At 31.7% G+C, this 19,905-nt stretch overlaps 1 long non-coding RNA gene across 1 annotated transcript; it reads left to right on the forward strand.

Annotated features, from left to right (window-relative positions):
- The first annotated feature begins 7,283 nt into the window (after positions 1 to 7,283).
- LOC108757888 (uncharacterized) lies at positions 7,284 to 11,897 on the forward strand. Its single transcript, XR_001939924.1, has 3 exons — positions 7,284 to 7,661; positions 7,795 to 7,848; positions 11,763 to 11,897. It is a non-coding gene; the product is annotated as an uncharacterized LOC108757888 (long non-coding RNA).
- The last annotated feature ends 8,008 nt before the right edge of the window (positions 11,898 to 19,905 follow it).

Genomic DNA, 19,905 nt, shown 5'->3' on the forward strand with positions numbered 1-19,905 from the left:
ATCTGAAAAGATTATTACAAGTTTCATAAATAAAACTATAATATGAAAAGAATAACAAGTAAATAAGAATAATTCAGCTACATTATGAATTGGTGCATTGTTGCAGTATAAAGTCTTCAATTGTTTAAACAACAATAGGATGGAGAAAAACGATAACGAATTAAGACGCACGCAAATTGAAAGAAAATGGCCTTCGTCGCGCAATGATAGCGGAAAAAAAGAAATCTTTAGCCGGAAACGCGCGCGTTGAAGGAAATCGGGAAGGACTACTCGGTGAATGGAAGCAGATAAAAAATAAGAAAAAAGAGAAAGAGAGAACGCAGACGGCATTCCGAATGGGTCGCGGAATGGAATATAGATCATACGCGGCGTGCTTTGAGAAGCGTATCGCAAGCGAGTAACGTTCGCCTCTCTCTTTCTCTCTCTCTCTTCGCTGTCGAAGCATCCGTTCTTTCCGCTCGTTTCTTCAGTGATCGCTGAATATGGATGAAGCACAGTCGCACTCGTCGGCGGGTGGATGCGCAAGCTTAAGGTATTTCGCGATGCGGATGCTCTTCCGGCCTCCTCTTTCCCCTTCATCTGCAGTTGTGGTTCTATCTTTTATTTCTTCGTTACTCTTTTCTTTGCGAAAAGGAGATTCAAGCATGGGCAAAAGATAGATGAAATAATACAGCAAAAGTGAAATTCTTAGAATTATACATGAATATTAAAATGAAATACTATATTTGTGTTTACTCTAAAAAATATGAGTATGTAGATTTAATATCATGCTATGTTTATACATGCTAATATCAACACCAACATGGTAAGAATTATACGTGAGTGCAAAAAGTAGTCATACGAGGAAGATTTCGTTTTTAAAAACCTTATTTTTAGAAAATAAATATTAATTATTTTATTAACAAAAGAGAGAGAGAGAGAGAGAGAGAGAGAGAGAGAGAACAAAATAGATTGAAAAAATAAAATTAATTTCTTACAATTATTTTATCTGAAAAGATATATAATAATTAAAATATATTATCTTAATAAGCGAAAATGAAGAAATTATTTGAACGCACAAATAGTATTTGTACGGTCTAGAAATTTAGTTTCCAAGATCATGAACACAATTATTTTCACAAAGTTCTTTTGTATTAGGTCAGAACGTATTCGTTGTTAATAAATAGTTAATTTATGTTTATTTTCTACACATATAAGTAAGGCTTTTTTAATAAAAAAAAAATCTCTCTCACTCTCTATGAATTCTAAAAAAAAAAATCTCTCTCACTCTCTATGAATTCTTGTATTCTCTGTAAATACTGCACGTTAATAATCTACACCTATATTCTTTCGAATATTACAATTATATATTTCGAATCAGTCTTTTAAATATATACTCTATACTTATATTAATACTTTAATTTATGGAGATACATAAATAATTTACAATCTATAAAGATCTATAATTTCTCTCTTGTTAAACACTGTATTAAATTAAAATTACTATCACGTCAAGCTAAAGAGATTTCTCTTGAAGAAAACGATTAGCATTATTAAGGCTAACAATTATTAAAAATAATTATTATTATTATTTCAATCACAGATTTTCAATGCGTCTTTAATATTCAGATTCAAAATCAACTGTTAATTCAGCAAGAGCAACAGGTGTTTTTATATACATACCGTTTGAAATCCTAAAAGTTCCCGTTATAAGTATTATTTGTGGATCCGATCATTTTCGTCATATTGAGCATTTTTCATTTTAATCCGTTATTTTTCGTACAATTCCATCCCAGACTATTCTACATAGGAAATGCAGGATTCCTATAGAAAAACAAATTGCTTGTTTTAATAGAACATCGGTAACTTAGCTCGGTCATTAATAACTTAATAAAAAAATATCTTTTTCTTATAATATTCTCAATAAATCAACAAAGCGAATAATACTGATGCTTGCGATGTTCGATATTAAACAAGTTAAAGCAAAGCGTCGGTATCCAGCAAACACTAAAGTTACACGTAACTGTTATACTCGTAATTTCCCTCTCTACAATACAACTGTAATGTAACAAACATGATATATTATACAATTATATTGTTAAATAGGAAAGTATACTGATAGGAAGTACATTACATGTGCTGAAAAAAAAATGATATATTATTCTGATTAGCATAATTCTAATTGAAAATAATTTTATTAGTTCAGTAACACTATTAACTTTTAATACACGATTGAGCCACTTAACTCCAGCACGTCTTTTTTTTCAAAAAACTAGGAACATCAAGTAATTAATTATAACATTTATTACAAAATATAAAAAAAATACAAAAACCCTAAAAATATTTTCTAAAGATGTTGAAGTATATGTAAGCATCATTTAATAATTTTGTATATTTGTTGAAATGATGAAAATTAACTTGAAACACGAATAACTCTTTCACATCGTGTGTAGTAAAAGACTGGAAAATCATTGTATAAACTAAGGGTAAATGAAACATACTCCATTCTCTTGTTTTAATAAAATTTTATGTCAGCAAAATTATTTTCCATTAAAATAACGCTGCTGATATAACTTTTTTTTTTCAATGTAACTTAATGTTTACTGCGTACTCCATTAAATTGAACCATTTTTGTTCGGAATTGACACTCACCATTGTCGTGACAATTGCAACCGGGGTGCCGCGCAACGTACGAGTCTCTCGTTGATCGTGTTTGACGTTCACGTCCATGTCCACGGAGTTATTCTCATTTTGGAGCGATGTCCAGTGAGACCGGGAAATTTTTATCGGTAGTCGTTTTCTGCATCCCATACTCCGCCACATTCCCTTCGAAGCGACATTGCACAAAAAGGAAGATATACTTGCCGGCGATCGCTCATTACCCGAAATATCTCGCTTCGGAAACGTCATATAACTTCGCGACGATGCGAATTTCCCGATCGCATAATTTCCGCGTTTGGGTTTTCTTTTCAGCGCAACGCGACGAAATAATATTTTCGATAACGGATCCGAAAAAGATCATCGCGATTCCGAATTCCGACACGATTCAAACAACTTCGCTTGCGACCAAAACTAGCTCTCGAAATGCGTTTCCTTGCTCCTTCTCAATTCAAAGCGAATAGCATTCGCTTACTGTAGGGAAGGCGATTCCGAACGTTTCCTCGCCTTTTCGCGTTTTTGGCATTCACAATTCGCGATTCGCGACACGGTTTTGACGCAACAAGATCAGAAACCAACTTGCTAAAATGGCTGACGGCGTCGGTTGACCGACGAACAACTTCACGTCGTTGATTCGCAACGAACTAGAAGGGAAAGTCGCCTATTCGTCACGTGATCCGAATCGCGCGCGCTGATTGGCTCACGTGGAAATAGAAAAGGTTAGGTTATTAATGGCCGGTATTCATATGGTCTGTTTTTTACTTCCGACGCTGCCAACTGAAGATTGTTATTGCTGTACTCTGTACCGGTGCAATATAAGTTGAAGTGAAACAAAAGGCCTGTTGTTTTTGGCTGAACTTTTGCACCAATTCATCTTTCTTCTTCTTTTTTCCTCCTGAAGAGAAAAGGAAGTGCAAAAATTTAGCTAAAAAAAACAAGCCTAAATATACGTTTGTTTCACTTCATCTTATTGCACTGTGTGTACCAATTTAGAAAGTGCAGCAATAAAAAACAGACCTATAGTCGATTCTTGTATTTGGCTGGCTTAAGTAGTCTTAAGATGTCATAAACCAATCAAAGGCTGGTATTCATAATCAATTTTTATATTCAAGACCGCCCTAAGTACAGTTTTAAGATGTCACGAATCAATCAAAAGGCGGTGTTCATAATCAGTTCTTATTTCAAAACTGTCTTAAGTAATGTCTTAAGACGCTAATACAGCCCTCTGATTGGTTCGTGACTTCTTAAAACTATACTTAAGATTGTTTAAAGCCGGTTCTACATTAGTTGCAAGCTGATCGCAAGTTTGTTGCGACAGCCAATCTGAAGCTTGTATTTTGAAATCGATGCTTCACATTGGCTGTCGCAACTTACGATCAGCTTGCAACTAATGTAGAACCGGCTTAAGACAGTCTTAAATACAAAGTCCAACTATGAATACCGCGATCTTATGAATATCGGCCACAAATCGTCGTATTAGCTTCTTAAAATATTACTTAAGACAGTTTTGATATAAGGACGGACTATGAATACCGCTTAATGATTAGAGGATATGGTTATAATAATAGACATATTGGATCGCCAAACAAAATTTGATTCTCCTAGAAACCATTACAATGAAAGTATCCAAGCTTTCGATATTTTTAATAAAAAAGCTGCAATGACTTAGCAAAGCTAGATTTTTGAATAAAATTTTTTAATTTAAGAATAAAACTTATATTAATCTTTCAACACTCTCGGTAAACATATATTTTTCCGTTTGAACATTTTTATCCAGCAGCCTATAGTGTTTTGCTGTTTCAAGTTTTCAACAAAAATTCAGAGTTATTTTTTAACATCTCTATTACCGCTTTTAACTAATACGTTTAGTAAAAATGAATATTTGAACAAAATGAAAGTAAATTAAGAATTAATTTGAAAATGTTTGATTGTGTTAAAAAGAAATCCAGATTGCAAATAATGGGTTAAATAAAGCAAATTTTAAGATATTTCTGAAAATCATGAGCCTATTGAAACTGTTGCACTGTCTAACAATACTAATTAGTGTATCAGAACATGGGAATATATCATACTGCTACTGTTTCTGCGTTCTGTAACTGAACAATGATCGAATTGGATTTCACGGGAATAGGGTAACCCAGTTGAAAGCTAGACGTTAGAATCTCATAGATAGAATGGAGCATTCGGTAAATCTAGTAATCGAAGTCTTGCGAATAGGAGTTGTGTCTCCCTAATGTACGTCACACCCTTCAAATCGCTTTCTCTTCCGTTCGCCACTCTATTGTTTGATAATGAATCATTGTGGATCCTGTATCATGTAGAACGCTTAAAGGATCTCTCTCGAGCCAGAATTTCCATTTGATCTCGCAATTGTTATGCAAGATACATCTATAAAGCTATCTTATCTTGTTCATTTTTTAAAATTAATGTGAAAGAAATAAAACTAACATGGAAAATATTTTTATTTCTATTAAAGAAATCCAGGAAAATCATACAAATCCGCAAATATGAGGGACGTTTTTATTCCACAAATCTTGAAAAATGAAGGATTTCTACATCTTTCAATTATATCATGTCATATTTATTATGTGGTAAGATTTGCAAAGGATTAAAGTGGCTCGTCTTTCACGATTTTGCATGGAAGGAGAAGAGAGAACTGAGGGTATATTCGACGTTCACGAACGTACAGTTAAGCTCGCTGTTGGATATATACAAGTACCTATGCGAAACGCGCTGTTGTGCCCGATTAAGCCGAATGTATTGTTGCAAAGTCGCTTCGCGTTTATACCAAGTTGCTGCTCCGTTGTTTGCCGGAAGTGCTGTCTGGATCCGCCACTAACGTTTCTAAGTAGGCATATACATGTTTCCATCTGCGTCATAAACGCTCTTATAAACGATGTCGAAATCGACTACACATATATGTACCTTCATGAAAAAATATCATTGCCCAAATATTGTGAATAATCATGAAAGTTAGATGAGATTTTTCTCGATTATCTCAATTTAATCTCCTTTTCCGAAATGCAATTAATAACTGTAAAGATATCACATGAGAAAGGCCTGCGATACGAAAAGTTAAAAAACGAAAGAATCAACAGCATGAGCTGCTCAATATTTATTTAAAATGACTATAATCTATTTTAACCCTTCGCAAACGATTAAGGTCTTTAAAGGCATCATTGATATTTTGATTGTGAATTTTGATAGATTAACTCAAATTTTTTAAAATAAATGAAGTACAGTCTGACTTCTACGACAGTAAAAATTTCTTGTTAAAATTTTGTCAAGTGTACCAGAATTCTTTTTAGATTTTTATATTCCGGAATAATAAAAAAATTTTGCTTTATTTTTCGAAGATTCCTATTATTGACGGAAGAGTTCAAATTCTTCTTACCGATGAAGAATTAAATAGTCGCAATTATTAACATTGTAATGATGATTTGTTAATGGGGAAAAAAAACAATATAATTATAAACAGTATACCTGTACAACATTGTTAGATAACACAATTCTAAAATTAGGGACATAAAACATTTTAAAGACGTGGAAAAGATGCAAGAACTCTTTAAAAGAACGATTAGCGTTCTGTACCTCAACCCAGATAATACACATGTCTAAAAACGAGACATAAGACGTTTTAGCAAAAGATATTTTACATCCTGTACTTATGTGTATCTGGATTATTAAGGTGTACATACAGAACGCTAATCGTTCTTGAAGAGTAGAGCCCTTGGCATAGCATCGATGTACAATCAATTGAATATCTCGCGCTAGAGTTAGAGAGCCTATAGGAGAGAGGCGACAACTATGATCACGTAAACTGTGATAGAGCACTAGAAACGTAGGTATTCGCGTCCACCATTTTTACTCCTTTCCACACTGTTTGTTTGTTCTCTCTTCAACCTTCTCTCTTCTCTCTTCAAGCTTCTTAGTTTAGCGGCGGAATGGAGAGAGAGCAAGGAATTGAGAAAAGGAGCAAGAGAGTGAGAAAAGGAGTAAAAATGGCGGATGCGAATACTCACGTTTATAGTGCCTTAACTGTGATTGATTGGATAAATCTTGCTCATAAATCAGTAGGTCTGTTTGGAACGGTTTTCCGTTTAATCCGTATTATCCTTATTTTAAGATCGTTCTAAATTAAGAACTGTCCACAATTGGAGTAAAATATGGGATGCGTTCGGAGAGACGCTATATTAGTGCTATTACATAATTCTATCCTTGTTTTACGTTTAATGAACGATGAAGATAGAATGACGCAAATAGCGTTAATAGCGTCTTTCCAAACGTACCCATGGTGTAATAATTGTAAGCCGTAAGAAATTGACCAATCAGAGTTAATCAAATGTTAAGAAAATAATCTATGATTGGTCAATTTCATACAGCTTAAGGCATTACTACACGATAGTACTCCTGTTGTAGACAGTCTATTAATAAATGTCTTATGACGCTAATACAGCTCTGTGAGATTGATTTATGGCATCTCAAGATTGTACTTAAGATCATCTTAAATACCTATAAGCACTGACTATCAATATCGGCCTTTAGGTTCGCTTCCTGTCAATTGCGCGCCATCTTGTAATAGTCTCGCGCCGCGGTGGTCGTTAGGTGAAACGTGATAGCTCCGTTGATTTTATGTGTCCAATTACTCCAAGTGATTCATTCGGGCGAATAAGTGCTGCTAATATCGAATAATGTCTCAGGAACATCGAATGAGATCACGGGTGACCGTCATTATGCATTAATTAACGTACGCGATGTAAAGTCGTTCGATCGAATCTGTCTTTTCATTGATAGTATGAAGTTGCTCCGCGATCGTTTGCGATTTTTCCACCATGTTCTGTGTTTTCCACCATGGCCGAAACCCGAAACATCGAATAAAATCTCGGAAATGCCAAATAAGTTCTCGGAAGTCGAATAATATTTCGTAAATGCTGGGTAAAGTTGGATAAATAAATCGCACTAATTCTGGTATAATCTGTCTTTCCCTTCGGTGATGACAAACCATCATCGTCTGTACTAAAATTGTAAGTGCATTATATAATAACAGAGGATTGTAGGAATGCCTGCTAATTACTGAAAGTATTGAGATTATAATAACTAGATATTCCCTCGTAAATGTATGTAACACATCTTAAACAGCTTTTCTTACATTTACAGTTTTTCGGGATGCTGTTTTATTCTATGAGGTTTTATTCTATGAGGTATTCTATGGTGAGTCCAATTTTTATTTATGGTGTTGATAATTTAATTGCAACTGACATAATTCTAGTTGATATGTGAGTTTGATTATATTGTTTACTAATGAAGTATCTTATAATATGTCCTATTAGAAGCTATACATATAATACTAGCTTTAACAGCTGTTGAATGATGCATGTTGCTATTGTCAATTTGATACAACAGTTTCTAAATTTTTCTAAAATTGAATCTTCATAGAAATTTTTAAAGAAAAGTTTTTAAGCTGTACATAAATCAAATTATTTCTCTCTCTATATATATACTCATACATATTTCATCATTTTACCATACATATATATTCATACATATTGTTATTATGTAATTGAATGAAAAAAGATAAATCTAAATTAATATTTGTTATGTAAAATCTGAAAATTAATAATTAACTCACATAATTTTTTTATCTGTGTTTAGGAATTGATGAGCTAATGAAATTAATTAAACACCCAATTAACATCAACTAAAATTAACATAACATTATTTTGTACTCACAATGATGTAACTGTTATGTAACCACGTGTAATTTTACATTTATATTGAGTACAAAATTATAACTTGATGTTGTATTACTTTTAGTTTGCGTTGAATAAGTTATTTACGAGGAAATTAATTTTTAAATATTGAAAATTAGATTAATGTCCCATTAATATTAAAATAAGATGGCACCAGCTATTTTTTAACATGTAATTTTGATTTGCATTATATAATTTACACATTAAAAGCACAATTAATATTTTATTGATTAATCGAATACTCATCGTGAAAAACAATTTTAATTTTCAAAATTAATACTAAAATACAATTTTACTTCTGAAATATTCATTCAATAAAGTTACCTTCATTATACGTCAATTCATATTCAATAATTTTGAAAAATAAAAGAATATGTAATTAACAAACGACAAAGTTGTCGTCATTAATCTGCGCGCTATTACATAAAAAGCAACTGCGATATGGAGGCGCCAGGAGATAATCATGAAGACACGGACGTGACAAAAAGAACGAGGAGGAGAACGAAGTACGATTGCCACGAGTTGTCAGGGGTAATTTTTTGCTGCGCAACGCGATTTCAGTCGTATCACCGCTGCGGGCGTTTTGGGATCTCTCAGAAAAGTGCCGTTCCATGTTTTCCTGGGCGCGTTTTAGCGGCGAAATTCCGCACGCCAGTAATTCGCTGTAGTGGTGCTAATTAGAACCGCTGGCGGCCAGCGTTTCTGGTCGTTTCAGCCGGTCCCCGTGGTTAATAAAGACGTAATTGTTACGACCAGCAAACGCAAGAGAGATCTTCGATTGTGTGGCAATGCAAACGCAGGTTGCACGTATTCCGAGAGAATTGGTTTTATTGGGAAACTGTACGCAAATTGATAGTCTTGATGATTATATTACACTTATTTATGTCTAAAAACTTTGAGATTGAATTAAAATTTTGTAACAAGGGAGCTATACAATTACAACTTTTTGTTAAAAAATGTAGTAAAAAGAAAAAGAGAGAAATAATAGGTATTATAAATAAAATATTAATTAATGTATTTTTTCATCTATTTGATACTTCCAGTTTAGTAGCTTCATTTTTTCAACGTTAAAAATTCAATACTTTGAATATATAATATTTTTATTAGATATAAATACTTTACGCAAAAAATCCATACCGAATTTGACTGGACATCTATGATGTACTAAATGAACAGATAAATAAATTTATATTTATAAAGAACGAAAGAGAATGTGTTTGGATGAAATAGTTGACGTCTGACATTTTTGTGTATGATTTAAATGCGCCTATGATCGATATTAAGTTTAGAACAACTTTGATTGCTTGCAAATGTAAGGTAATACCAAGGTAATGGCTTCATAAATAAATTGTATTTATAAAGAACGAAAGAGAATGTGTTTGGATGAAATAGTTGACGTCTGACATTTTTGTGTATGATTTAAATGCGCCTATGATCGATATTAAGTTTAGAACAACTTTGATTGCTTGCAAATGTAAGGTAATACCAAGGTAATGGCTTCATTACTATGGCTTCATTCTCTTGGCTTCTCGTCAGAAATTTAGAGCCACTCTGCAGAGAGTTATAAATACCGCTTAACGCAATACGCGAACGATAACTTCTCCTCATTGTCAGGCCGAAATTTGAATCATGAGGGGCGTCCGAGAATCGATTGCCACGATCGCTTTTCTCCTAGACATGCTACGACAACAGCTTTATCCGAGAGATGTTTGGATAAAATCTCTCCTCTTCTTTCTTCTCCTCATTCTTCTTCGTCTTTCTTTTTCAATATTCAAAAAGATTAATAACCTGTACAAACAGTATATGTCTTCTATTAAGCTTGCATGTAAATAATTTAATTAGCGATGAACTTCAAAATTTGAGCACTTAGAAGTAAGTTTAGTCGTTATATTACTATTAACATTGAATGAAGATATGTAATTAACCCAAATTAAGTTTTCAAGATATTATGTATAATGATATAATCTATACATAGAAGAATTTTACTTTAAATTTCCATTATTATTTACAATGCAGATAAATTAAGAATTTACATTTGATATTATTGTTATAGTCTGTACTATGAATTATCTAATTGATGTCTGTCAGGATCAATATCATTTTACAAATTTTTTATTTTTTTTATCATCGATGTAATTTAATCTGACTTTTTATTGTGCAACGAACTTTTAAATCTTATCAATAAAACATATCATATTCTGTTATTTAGTTTAATTTCAGACAAGATAATAAAAGAAGAATGATTCATTTTTAAAAAATTGACCTTTCAAGTGAAAAACGCATTCTGTTCTTTTTTTGATTGACAGTTCAATGTATATATTTCGCTACGTTTACGTTCAACCTTGATGGAAATTCTTTTGAAAACTAAACGATCATATGGACAATATACCAGTCTGTTATTCCTGCAGTCTATTATTCCTATAATCTAAAGCGAGAGAAAATTAAAATAAAAAAAAATTATGAAACGAATTGACAGAAATAAATGTCATTTGCACAAGTCATTTAAAATTTACTAGACACAGACATGTACTGTTTGTACAATAAGTTACTAAAGTTTTTATGAATATCTGAGAATAATTTTTCCATTACTAACTACATTAACTTTAAGAGATAAACTGTTGCAAAAACAGTAAATGAAATTTTTGATGTATTTATTTTACACCTATTTTATTTTATATTTACTTAATTTGAAGCAAACAGGATAATAGAAATTGAAGACTAATAAATAGGAAAAGTGGATGGTGCATATAAATATTATTAGCAGTACACTGATCGTTGACTTGTGAATTCTTTTATGATTACATATGGGACATTTTTTATTTATATCACCTGAAATAAAATAGATAAATATAATGATTTGATAAATAATTTAAATTTTACGTATACACACATATACATATTTGGCAGTTCTAATTTAACTAAAATTAATTAATTTTGTGTTAATTGTTATTCTAATAATTTTCATTTTATTTGAGAACTAGAATACGCACATGAAAGTTGAACAAGATTTATATTTGAAGAAAAATGTGAAGTTTTTTAAATATGCAAAATATTTCTGCTAATACGTAAATTATAATATGACGTCTATAATGTTATCCTTATTTTTATGCATTCGGAAATGATATCGGATATTATATGTACTTTTTGTTGCAAAAATATATAACATATCCTATCTATGAATTTATCAAGTTTCATGGAGGTCCAATCGTAGATTTTTCCACATACAAAAGTCTGGAATTTTTGTCCGTGGAACCTACATTTAATATCTACTTATATATCAAAGGGACTATTATTTGTAATTTAATATCTACTTATAAATCAAAAGGACTATTATTTGTAATACGTTTCTCTTTGTCGCATTTTGACGTTTTTCAGGGGAGAAAATTATGCCACTTAATAAACGACAATATTCTAGAAAACGGGATCATCTGATAGCTTCCTATGTAACTCGGAACGATGAGGTCTCGTTCGTTAATCGACTCCCGTGGCTTTCCGCCAATATCGAATGTCTACGCGGATAGTTTCCATTTAGTTTCCACATTTAAACCATTTAGTTTCCACATCTAAACTACCTCATAGTTGAAATAGACAGGCAATAAGTAGTAGTTACTGTCTGTGGTTTATTTAGAGATCTAATATTTCTATTAAATGTGATATTGCAATATTTGATGATGGAATTAATTAATTAGTCTCTTGATACTTGCCATTTTGTAATAGCTATAATACTGTGAACTTACTAATTAAAGAAAATGAATATTTCTTTAAGAGTATAAATGTATGTATCGAATGTTGTGCTTCTTTTTAAATTTTAAATTATATTAATTGGAGCAATGATGCCAAAATTATTTAAATTGCCTTATTGTTAGTTTATTTAGTGTTTTATTATTTAAATTTAAAATACATACTTGTATAATTACATTTTATATTAAACTTACCATGTTTTTTTAATAAGTTCCAATAGCATTTAACATACTATTCTGTCTATGTTAAAGATTTAAGGATATTATATACATGTTGAAATAATTGAAAGTAATATGATAAAAATACACATCGGAATAATTTCTCGTTCAAGAACGACTATTGTTTCCTAGCTTTAATTAAAATCGAAAAACTTCGTGACGACACGATGCGCACACACATACACATACACACACACACATATATATATATATATATATGTATCCATATATATATACACGTATATGCGATATACACGAACGGACTTAATACGGACTGTTAGAACGGACTGTTAATACGTTTTAACGTTCAGTGCTTCACCGCCGAATTAATGTCGTTACCATTTTTACGAGGTCGTAGTCTATAACATACACATACACACACACACATATATATATATATATATATGTATCCATATATATATACACGTATATGCGATATACACGAACGGACTTAATACGGACTGTTAATACGCTTTAACGTTCAGTGCTTCACCGCCGAATTAATGTCGTTACCATTTTTACGAGGTCGTAGTCTATGCGTCGTAAAATTTATCTACTTCATGAGAATGACATTTCTCTGCGTTTCTCGACTCTTCATCCACGTTCTCATTTTACGCTATAGCCATCGTCAACCCTTCGTCTTTTAAGGTTTCGCCGAAACCTTGCATGTTACTATCTGAACTACTTTTATCGATTCTATCAAAAATTTCTTTATTACTTGTCCTCATATTCTCCTTTCCAATTTTCCGTGTACGTTTAATTACGAAAGGCACCCGAGAAGTCTTCGTAACTTGTTCATTCAAATAGAACCGAAAGAATCAGCATTCTATTAAGGTATTTTTAGTCGACTGTTGTTTTTAGCTAAGTATTTTGTATAAAATAATCTGTATTTGATACGAAATTATAACTTTTGAACCTTAAGATTTAAAATCTGTATAATTTTAAATGTGCACTTTCTTTGTTATTTAAAACGCTTTCAAGTTTGCAACTACAAAAACAATGACATTAAACTGACCATGTTTTTCATTGCTCATGAACGCGAGCTTCTTTCTGTTTATTCGTGGCTGGAAAGCACGAAAGTCCGAAAACCACGTTGTATTTCTTGTTCTGAAATGTCGTGCGTGTCTCTGATTTTGATGAAAACGTCACTTCTGGGGAGTTTCCACTTGGCTTGACATGTTTTAACGGGATTTTAGCTAACGGAGTAATGTCCTCGCCATGTAAAATCAACCGAAAGTGCTGGCGACTTTATCCGTGACATCGACTTATGAAAAAACTGATTTTCGTAACATAGTTTTCTATAATTGAGTTGTCCGAACTTATACTGATGGCTGTCGCTTGTTTTCGCGGCGCCGCATGCTGCGCACACTAACTTTCGATACTCCTTCAAGAAAACATAGTAAAACCGTCCGAGTATCCGTGCTCGAGTTAGTTATCCTACATCAATTTGTCTCACGATACCCAGCGAGAAATAACCGTCAATTAATAAACAAAAATAATGTAACGCTCGTTAATTTGCAAAGCAATGATAACTTAATTTAAGCTACCAAGAGACGAACAAATTAGATGTTAAAATGATTAAAATACATTTAATAATCTAATGAAAGCATATGCATATAATAAGTAATATGTTTTGGCTCACAAAATCTTTATCAATTTACAATTTAAAAAAAAACAAATAATTAATGACATTATATAGTCTTACATACTAAATAAATTTTAAATTTAAGGTAACAATAAGAGGCTAATTCAATAACTAGATAACAATTGTTATCGAATTCTAATATATGATAATTGTGGATACGTAATCACCCAATAATAAATGTAAGCAGTTAATGTCGAATCGACGTTTAATTTAATTTTACTTGATGTCGAAATCATCGTATCGATGTCGATTCGATATCAGTTTAATGAGTCATTTTTCGCTGAATATGTAAATTTACGATGTAAAGCTGTTCTAACTCGGGTCTTTATATTTTCGCAAGGAACTGACTGATCCGCAATTATTTGGGCTTACTATTAGCAATATTTGTGAACTTTAATTCAATACATTGCACTCATATTTAGACATCGTACACACGGTTTTATGAATGATAATAATATTGTAAATATTTGGGGGAATAATGAAATTTAATAAAAAAATTTATTACTTGTTTGATATAGAATATATAGATAAATCGAAAACTTTTCTTTTTTTATTTATCTCTTAATTAAAAAATGAAGCTTACAAAAGGAAGCCATTGCATAATAAATTCTTATAAAAATTTTTATATTTTTTTTTGGAGATGGCCAGTTTACCACCTAATGATTCTTAACTCTTAGTATACACGATAATTTTCCGATCCTTTTAACTGTTTAATGCGATGGATCATTTGTGTTCCAGATTAATTTTCATTACTTTAACAAATATACAAAATTATTAAAATATATATAGATAGTATAATTCTTCATATCCACAAAATTATTAAGTAATCCTTGCATATGTTTTAACATCTTTAGAAAGTATTTGTAAAATTGTGTATTTAAAAAATTATATACCAATGTACAATTACTTGATGCATGCTGCTAGTTTTTCGAAGAAAAGAAATGTGCAGGATGCGAATGACTCAATTGTGTATATTAACTGTTAACAGACTTCTTTTAACTGGACCATGTAGATCCAATTAAAGCACTACAAAAGCTTTTCGCAGAATTTATGGAAATTGGCCTTTGTAATACGATTTGAATTGCAATAATAATTGTCAGGGCTTTCTTCCGAGGTTTAAATGCGATTCCAATTTTAATTGTTTATTTATCTAATTGTAAGTTGTACGAGTCCCCAATTTAATAAATTTTTTAAAATCAGAAATCTCGATTATACAAACACTGTAAAATAGCTGTGTTTCGTAAAAAATTTTTTGTACCGTATTTAATTTGAGACACCAAATTAGGAATTCTGTAACGGTAGTTTTTTAATTTAAGGTAGAAACCAGTCCATTACTTTCGTGTGCGGAAGATTTTTTTTAAGCAATTCCTAGCTGCGCAAAACATTCCGTTAACAACATCGGGTAAGTTTATTTCCATGTTCCGTATAGCGAACGGCCTGTAATTAATTTCACCAGGACCGCTGCCCCTGACGTAACATCCGTGTATCCTTCTCGAAGAAGCGAAATAAAAAGCCCAGCATCTCCGGTTAATGTACTTACGAACGGCTCTAGACATCGTTGCGAAATATTAAAATTTACAGCCTTTTTAGATTTGTCTACATTATATCGTGTGTGTTTTAAAGTTTTATAATTTTCTTGCTATCTGCTTAGAAGATAAAAATTCATTCGTCGCTTGTGCACTTCTTCGAGCATGCTAAAGATATCTACTCACTCTTTTACCGACTTTGATTACAGAGCAAAGCAATTAAAATACGTGAAAAATATAAACACAATTACAGGAAAAATCAATTCTACTAGGTAGAGTTCTCGTGAAACCAAAGTTCACGTTGTAATTTACATTGCGCGGGCGGAAAGAGACACACGGCAGAAAATATGTTATATAGAGAAGAAAAAGCCGCGAGGAAGGCCAGGTAGCAGTATGAGTGATTTATTTGATTGGTGTACGAACGCTTTTTCCTCGCTCGGTCCGGCACATTTTCTCGCCCTGTTTCTCCTTCGGTACACGGCTCGTTGACCCATTCGTCCATTCGCCATATATACACCTTCGGCCCTTTTACACCCCATTAGACTTACCAGCGTCCGCGACGGATAAACACGCGCTCTGTACCCCGTGCTGCTTCGGGAGTGCGATCCAATCATAAATTTCGCTCCTCGACAAGGACACTCATGTCTCACGGGAGGGTCCATTACCTCGTTACATTCAGGAATCAAGGAAGAAAATACTGCGAGAAGTATATTACTGTTACAACTGCTGTAGAGTCTTTTAAAGTATGGTGCAGTATGTTCGAAATAAAATAAAATTTATAGCCGTTTCAATTATATTAGATTTACCGTGCAGCGTATCTCTTGATATAATTAATATTTCAATGAACAGTTATATATTGTAAATGTCCGTTGTGGCACCAAATTTTTTTTTCATATTGGTAAAAAGTATGTAATTTGTCTATCATTTATCAATAACTTTTAACTTTTTTTAGAGAAAATAATTAAAAAGCGTAATTACATTTTATTTTTAAGAAATGACAAAAAAATTAAATATTGCGAAACATATTTATAGATGAATATAAACAGGGGATATAATAACAATAATGTCAAATATTGCGACATCGAATTTAAAATGAATGCCATAAATTTATAAATGATATATTTATCCTGTAATATTTTATTATCATTCGCTCTATATTTCTACATTCAAGTATTTCTTTAAAACCGCAAACTCGATGATCCATTCGTCAATTCGTACCGAGAGGAAATGAGATTTATTAGTAGAGGCCGTTAAACGCGATAGCACGAGGCGCACCTTGTGATGCCGGACGGAAGCACGTATTTCCGATTAATATTCCGTTTGTCTGGCCTGCTTAACGAAATCCACCTGCGTGGCATAGTAATATATCTAGCCGCGTAAAATCGTAATTAGCCACAATTCCACGAAACTGAATTGGCTGTTGGCATTAGTCACGAGAAGCGCGAATTCGCAGTGAGAGATTAGGCAATCTATGACGCGCAAGTGCCTCGTATACCAAGGGACCAGATTGTAATACAGTCATCGATCAAGCTTGGTTATAGGCAGTGCTACTCGTGGCGCCTCATTTCCTTCCAAGCTTCGTAATATCGAATCGAATCGATTCCACTTATGTCGAAACATGACATTTACATACTTATCCGTAGATATTGAATCATGTTAATACAATATAAGCTATGTTATATATTTTTTCCACATCTTGCACGTTTATTACTTCTTCGAGATTTGATTTTGTAAATTTAAATAACACGGAAAGAACGATTTTGAAGTATTTAAAAATTAACTAGATACAGATTTGTAAATAACTTTGTTTGGACCACTAAATAATTTTATGTAGAACGCTCTAATTTATAATTACTAAAATCTTAAAACTTTTTGAAATACAAACGAATATTTTTAAGATATTTATTGTAAATTAACTAAACGAAATACGAATTTCTAATATGTTTTTTGTTATAGAAACGTCAGCTTTAAACTTTGAACAGAGAATGTCTAGGTTATGGAACATTGGGCATGTCTGGTGTGACCTATATAAACGTACCCTAAAGTACTGCGAATGCAAGAGTTTGATCCTAATCATAGTCAAGGCTTAACCGTGCAAAGGGATTCATAATCTGGAGTTGCATTCAGTCAGTTTCATTAGTCCAAATGCATCAGTTATGCAGAGAGCACGTGTAGAGGCACGGTCCTTTGAGAAACTTTACGTGGATTATTCTTTGTCTTTAATATAGCGTTTTGATCCTAAATGTTTTCATTATATACGATAATACGTACGATTCTTAAATGGTATTTTTTAAAACGTGCTTTTCATTTATCCTGAGCTCTCAGCAAAGCTACGTAAATTCCAATTTTATTTGTAACTCATTAATGATGCATAGTTAGTAACAGGCTATTTGCAATATAGATTATTAATCATACAGATTCTAGGCTTTATGAAACTTGCATAAATCGAGTAAACATTATGCTCGCAAATTTGACTTTTGTAATCAAAGCGTTACGTAAAATTATGATTATATGTTTTTTCCTGTAAAATAAGATCTGTGTACTTGCTATTATTATACATATAATTATACATATAATTAGAAAACAGTTTCTTTCCAAAAAGATCAGAAAAAATTATTTTTATTCCACGTAATGTAATTAGGAAATATATTAAAATTTTATTTGAGACCAATTGACGTTGAATGTATGCAATTAATTAATTAATTAATTAATTACATACATTCTATGTCTATGATGTACAATAACAAATGAAATTAATAAAAAAACGTAAGTAGAAGAAATTTAACGGAAAAATTACATTGATTGTAATGTAATTGCGATATAATATAATGAGACACACACACACACACACACACAAAATAATGATAAGTATTAAAGAGTTATTTGAATTTTGTATTTACTTTCAGTAATTTGGGATAATATACTTTTAAACTTATATTTGTATCCTTAAAAAAGTACTACAGTATTATTTACAATATCGAAAATTCTAGAATTGGGACAGAAGGTTTTAATTATGGGGATAAGATACTAACTTCATATATGTTTATAAATATAAGATTAAATCCGCGTATATATCGGATAATTATGAGCAGAAATCTTGCTTCGTAATTCCACAATGTCCCCAAAATATACTTCTACATTATTACGGGAATCTCATTGAAAATTTAAGCTCGTAACATTACCAGGCCAAGAAATATTTCCGTAACTTCGGCCATCGTTGAGCTTGTTAATTTCACATGAGTGAGTCGAATGAGAGCAAGACGAATTAATTAAATATAACAAGATATATTTTAATACTGATATTGAAAGGTTTTAACGAATATATATGAAAATCAAGTAAATAGTTAATACCAACACAAGCTGACACTAATGTAGATATATGATAAGTTTATTTTACATTTTAATAAATTATGTAAACATTTTCACGTTTACGTTATCATCAATATATAAATTAATTTATATTTAAACAGCTCTTTAATTTTTGTACTGATAATCTAATCATGATCAAATCGTTTATATTCATTATACATATATTATAAAACACATGTTTCATACACGAATAATTAGTATTTAATTTGTATTGATATTAACTACATATTTACTTAAAAAATATTTTGATTGTATATGCAATCATACGTTCGTTTTTTTTTTCAAATGTCAAATTTTAAGTTTTAAATTGCGCTTTTTTTAATTCATTGATGCGATATAAACGTCTCGGATTTCTCTCAGTCTTTGAACATGTAAGAGCCGCCGAAGTCATCTTGGTATGCTGAGCCAGAATTAGGTACTTCGAACTGGTTCCCAGCGATAACGAGCCGAATTAGCTAAGACTATATTATAATGGTGTCTTAGACGGAATCCATATGAATATTTAACAGCAAACGCTTAGTTTCTTGGCGACCCATGTATACTTTGAAACTAAGAACTTTGCAATTGTGACATTTGTTACGACATATATAATCTGGTTTATGTTTAAAGTGATTGTATGAAACGATTTGATATCTTATCAGTTAAAAATTAAATAGATAAAATTGACATTAAATTATTATAGCAAATTGTATAACGATATTAATGAATGATGAACTATTTTAATATTAGAGGAAAGTCGCCGATACTGACTTAGGTCTCCTAAAGTGACACCCCCTTATTTCTCGGGAACTAACTATTGCACTTTATTAATACTAATAAAATCTTGATCTGTTTAGCTAATTAAAGAAGTACAAACTCATAATTCATATATTTGTGGCTTATTTCTATACCAAATCTGCTAAATACCAATTCTATAAATCCGAGAAGAAAATTCTTACGGTGTTCTTTTGCAAATTGCGTAATTAAAATAATAGTGACTGTGGGTATTATTGATAATATTATGTCATTTTAAATGTTTA

This window comes from Trachymyrmex cornetzi, unplaced genomic scaffold (assembly GCF_001594075.2).
Source record: "Trachymyrmex cornetzi isolate Tcor2-1 unplaced genomic scaffold, Tcor1.1 scaffold147, whole genome shotgun sequence".
NCBI classification, from domain to species: Eukaryota; Metazoa; Arthropoda; class Insecta; order Hymenoptera; family Formicidae; genus Trachymyrmex; species Trachymyrmex cornetzi.